Below are 6167 nucleotides of genomic sequence, written 5' to 3'. Positions count from 1 at the left end.
CCTTAACCCAACCTTACCTAACCCTAACCCTTAAACTTAACCCTAACCTTAACCCTAACCCTACCCCTACCCTTTAACCCTAACCTTAACCCTAACCAACCCTACCCTTAACCCTAACCCTACGCCTAACCCTAAACTTAACCCTAACCTTAACCCTAACCCCAGCCCTTACCTACCTAACCTTAAACCCTTAACCCCTAACCTAAACTTAACCCTAACCTTAACCCTAACCCTAAAACCCTAACCTTAACTCTAACCCTTAAACCTAACCCTAACCCTAAAAACTAAACCCTAAACCCCAGCCCACCCCTTTAACCCTAACCCTAATCCTTAACCCTAACCTTAACCCTAAACTAACCCGTAACCCTAACCTTAACCCTAACCTAACCCCTTAACACTACCTTAACCCTAACCCTTAAACCCTAACCCTAACCTTAACCTAAACCTTAAACCTTAACCCTTAAACCTAACCTTAACCCTAAACCTAACCTTACCCTAACCCTAACCTTAACCCTAACCCTAACCCTAACCTTAACCCTAACCTTAAACCTAACCCTAACCCCTAACCTTAACCCTAACCCCTAACCCTAACCCTAACCCTAACGCTAACCTTAACCCTAAACCCTAAACCTTAACCCTAACCCTTAACCTTAACCTAAACCCTAACCCTACCTTAACCCTAACCTTAAACCTAACCCTAACCTTAACCTTAACCCTAACCTAACCCTAAAACCTAACCCTAACCTAACCCTAGCGTTCGTATTATCTGATTCTAATACCAGTAGCTAAGGCTGGGCAAAAATTCAAACTCTATCTCAAGCTAACGAGGAGATAGCGAGAGAAAAATCTGCTTGTGAATAATACAAAGTCTTACCCAGCCAGAGGAGGCTGGTGGGAGGCGCTCTAAGAGGACTGTCTCAATGTAAATAGCTGAGATGGAATTAATAAAACACATCATTTAATTGAAACCACCAACACGTTGGACTCCGTTCCATTAATTCCATTGCAGCCATTACGATGAGCCCGTCCTCCTAAAATCTCATCCCACCAGCCTCCTCTGTAGCCAGCAGGCATTCAATTGCCTGGCTATTCTGGGGCGTTAATACCACAGAGCAGAGACATGTATACTGTATACATACTGTATATTGTATATATACATATATATGTATATTGTATATATACTGTATTTATGTATATATGTATATTGTAAATATACTGAATATAAAGGGGCGTCAGCGTAGCCTAKTGGTTAGAGCTGTTGGACTAGTAACCAAAAACGTGTAAGTTCAAATCCCCGAGCTGACAAGGTACAAATCTGGCTTTCTGCCCCCTGAAACAAGGCAGTTAACCATCATTGAAAATAAGAATTTGTTCTTAAACTGACTTGCCTAGAAAAAAATACAAATAAATATGTGGCTCTGGGACCATATTCATAATGTTGAATGCTGATCTAGAATCAGATCCACCGCCCCCTCCCCAACTGTTCATTCATTATAATCTAAAAGGACAAACTGTTCCTAGACCAGCACTCCTACTCTCAGGAGATGTATGAATATTATAGACTCAACGATAGTCACGTCTATATTAGGTTTTGATTGCATGTTAAAGTGAGGGTTCCCTCCCCCGCCCCCTCCTCCTCTTTTCTCCTTCAGTACTCTATATTCCTGAAGGAGATCTGAGAGCTCAGCTGTGAACTTATATGGTCGCAGGATGGCGTCACGATCCGTTTCGCTAGTTTTCTTGAAGAGAGAAAAAAACAGCAGGGTTTTGAATTATTTGCATTCTCTCACAGGCAGTTTTGAAACGACCAAAGAAATTCCACAAAGTTGTCAGCAGTGACACTCGAATCACAGAGAACGGAGTAATTATGACCACTTGACTGACTTTGTGGAACGTGGCAGAACGAAGGGATATCTGTGTTCATCCTCCTCAGTCCCCCTCATGCAGTGATGATGGTCTTGGAGTAGGCCAGGCTTCAGGTCATTACCTGATAAGATCATTACCTGATAAGATCATTACCTGATAAGATCACACTGTATCTGAAGTGGAATTTGAGACCGTTGATTCTGAGCCTCGGGTCATCCTCGTCATACAGCTTAGTGGTAGACTGTCACCATGATCACCTGATCGGGTCATCCTCGTCATACAGCTTAGTGGTAGACTGTCACCAATGATCACCTGATCGGGTCATCTGTCATACAGCTTAGTGGTAAGACTGTCACCATTGATCGACCTGATCGGTCATCTCGTCATAACAGCTTAGTGTAGGACTGTCACATGATACCTTGATCGGTACCGATCCTAAGTCTCCTCGGTCATACAGCTTAGTGGTATCACTGTCTCCATCTGATACCAATACATATCACTACGATATGCCAAAGGTACAGTATTCGGACACCCCTATATGAGTGGATACGGCCATTAAGCCTCACCCGTACTGACAGGTGAGTAATAATCGATGCACACAGCATGCAATCTCCGCAGAAAACATTGGCAGTAGATAGCCGTAATGAAACTCAGTGACTTGCAACATGCCACCAACATATTTCTGCCCTGCTTACAGCTGCCCGGTCAACTGTAAGTGATGTTATTGTGAAGTGGAGACGTCTCGGAGCGAACAACCGCAAGGCGTGAAGCTCGCAGCACTTAACAATCGATCTGTCCTCAGTTGCACACTCACTTACCGATTTCCAAACTGCCTCTGAAGGAAGAAAGTCTCAACGCTACGCATACAATGACATTCTAGACGATCGCTGAGGGCTTCCAACTTTGTGCAACAGTTTGGGGAAGGCCCTTCCTGTTTCAGCATGACAATGCACCGGCACAAAGCGAGGTCCATACAGAAATTTAGTTTTGTCGAGATTGATGTGGAAGAACTTGACTGACTTGCACAGTGCCCTGACCTAAACCCCATCGAACACCTTTGGGATGAATTGGAATACCGACTGTGAGCCAGGACTAATCACCCAACATCAGTGCCCGACCGCACTAATGCTCTTCACTGAATGGAAGCAAGTTCCCGTAGCAATGTTCCAACATCTAGTGGAAAGCCTTCCCAGAAGAGTGGAGGCTGTTATAGCAGCAAAGGGTGGGACCAACTCCATATTAATGCCTATGATTTTGGAATGAGATGTTCGATGAGCAGGTGTCCACATACATTCGGTTATGTAGTATGAATACAGGTATGATTTTATTGATAAGGAATCAGTATAAGGAATGCGGTAAGGTAGCCTGGTAGTTAGGGCGTTGGGCCTGTAACCGCAAGGTTGCTAGATCRRATCCCCGAGCTGACAAGAATCTGTCGTTCTGCCCCTGAACAAGGCAGTTAACACACCGTTCCTAGGCCGTCATTGTAAATAAGAATTTGTTCTTAACTGACTTGCCTAGTTAAATAAAAACATACTAAATATAAAATAAATACATACATAAATAAATAAAATAATAAAAATACAGAAACAAAATGGTCTAAAAACAGAATAACGAGCTGAATGGAAGTTGAACATCTCAGACACGGGAACGATGGTTCGTGTCACAGCTTGATGTTGTGTGTCTCACCAGAACGAAGCCCTCTCTGTTGCTGTTTCCTCTGTCTGCTCTGATCGCTTTGTCTGTGAATACACACACACACACACACACACACACTCACCCACACACACTTTAATACTCAAGGCTAAAATGTTTTGAAAAACATTTGTACTCCTCACTTCCCATTCGTTTTTCTCACAGAGAGAGAGAGACAGACAGAGGAGAGAAAAGCAGTGCCTTTGGACATTTTTCACATTTCGTTTTACGTTACAGCCTTATTTTAAATTTCATAAAATATATTTTTTCCCTCAGCAATCTACACACAATATCCCATAATGACAAAGCAAAAACAGGTTGTTGAATATTTGTAAAATAATAAATAAATTAAAAATACCTTATTTACATAGGTATTCAGACCCTTTTGCTATGAGATTTGAAATGGATCTCAGGTGCATTCTGTTTCCATTAACCATTCTTGAGATGTTTTTACAACTTGATTGGAGTCCACTTGTGGAAAATTCAATTTGATTGGACATGATTTGGAAAGGCACACATCTGTCTATATAAGATCCCACAGTTGACAGTGCATGTCAGAGCAAAAACCAAGCCATGAGGTTGAAGGTATTGTCCGTAGAGCTCCGAGACAGGATTGTGTCAAAGCACAGATCTGGGGGAAAAAACATTCTGCAGCATTGAAGGCCCCCAAGAACACAGTGGCCTCCATCATTCTTAAATGGAAGAAGTTTGGAACMACCAAGACTCTTCCTAGAGCTGGCGACCTGGCTAAACTGAATAACCAGAGAGAAGCGCCTTGGTCACGGAGGTGACCAATAACCCGATGGTCACTCTGACAGAGCTCCAGAGATCCTCTGTGGAGATGGGAGAACCTTCCAGAAGGACAACCGTCTCTGCAGCACTCCACCAATCAGACCTTTATGGTAGAGTGGCCAGACGGAAGCCACTCCTCTCTAAAAAGCACATGCCAGTCCACTTGGAGTTTTCCAAAAGGCACCTAAAGACTCTCAGACCATGAGAAACAAGATTCTCTGGTCTGATGAAACGAAGATTGTACTCTTTGGCCTGAATGCMAAGCCTCAAGTCTGGAGGAAACCTGGGACCTTTCCTACGGTGAAGCACGGTGGTGGTGGCAGCATCATGCTGAGAGGATGTTTTTCAGCGGCAGGGACAGGGAGACTAGTCAGGAACACGAGAAATGTGAACGGAGCAATGTACAGAGAGATCCTTGATGAAAACCTGCTCCAGCGCCCTCAGGACCTCAGACTGGGCCGAAGGTTCACCTTCCAACAGGACAACGACCCTAAGCACACAGCCAAGACAATGCAGGAGTCGCTTCGGTACAAGTCTCTGAATGTCCTTGAGTGGCCCAGCCAGAACCCGGACTTGAACCCGATTGAATCTCTCTGGAGAGACCTGAAAATAGCTGTGCAGCGACGCTCCCCATCCAACCTGACAGAGCTTGAGAGGATCTGCAGAGAAGAATGGGAGAAACTCCCTATACAGGTATGCCAAGCTTGTAGCGTCATACCCAAGAAGACTCAAGGCTGTAATCGCTGCCAAACGTGCTTCAACAAAGTACTGAGTAAAGGGTCTGAATACTTATGTAAATGTCATATTACAATTTTTTTTTTTTWATACGTTTTCACAAATGTCTAAAAACATGTTTTTGCATGTTTTGTGTGTAGATTGATGAGGGGTAAAAAAAAACTATTGAATCCATTTTTCGAATAAGGCTGTAACGTAACAAAATGTGGAAAAACGTCAAGGGGACTGAATATTTCCCCAATGCACTTTAACTGTAAATCAACCATACACTAACAATTAATTAACAAACCAATCAGTAGGAAGGGATGATTCACCATAACGAGATGGGAAGCGAGTACTGAACGACTTCATCAACGTAGCATCACTGAGATGGAGTTGTACTGTAGCATGAGGTCATAATGAGGTCATGAAGACAGACGGAGACGTGCTCTCCTCTCCTCCACTTGCCGGGACTCCACCTCTTACTTCCCCCTTTTGTTGAAATGTTAATTTTTCTGTTGCCCGCTCCTGAATGAGAGGTTTCATTAGACTCCACTGAACAACAACATGGCAGATCGGTCCAGTATATTACCCTCCAGGAGTGTCTATTAATGGTCACTTAGGTCAGTCGGTTACGCATCGCCACCCCCGGGAGTGTTCCACCAGCGTAGGATGTCCTGATGACGATGATCAGCGAAGTGGAGCTCATTTACAGTATCAACAGCCTTTACGCTACGGAGAGAGAAAGAGAGAGGGAGAGGAGGGGGAGAGAGAAAGAGAGAAAGGGGAGGGAGGGAGGGAGCAAGTGAGGGAATGGGAGAACACGACAGAGATGATCAGTGAGAGATATAGACAGTGTTTGTTTTGAAACTTCTGTATGTGTAATGTTTACTGTTAATTTTTATTGTTTATTTCACTTTTGTATATTATCTACCTCACTTGCTTTGGCAATGTTAACACAYGTTTCCCATGCCAATAAAGCCCCTTGAATTGAATTGAATTGAATTGAAAGTAACGCCCTCCTAGTAACAGACAGAGATGATCAGTGAGAGATATAGACAGTAACACCCTCCTAGTAACAGACAGAGATGATCAGTGAG

Source organism: Salvelinus sp. IW2-2015, unplaced genomic scaffold (assembly GCF_002910315.2).
Source record: "Salvelinus sp. IW2-2015 unplaced genomic scaffold, ASM291031v2 Un_scaffold1235, whole genome shotgun sequence".
Taxonomy (NCBI): domain Eukaryota; kingdom Metazoa; phylum Chordata; class Actinopteri; order Salmoniformes; family Salmonidae; genus Salvelinus; species Salvelinus sp. IW2-2015.
Note: the sequence above shows the minus strand (reverse complement) of the source record.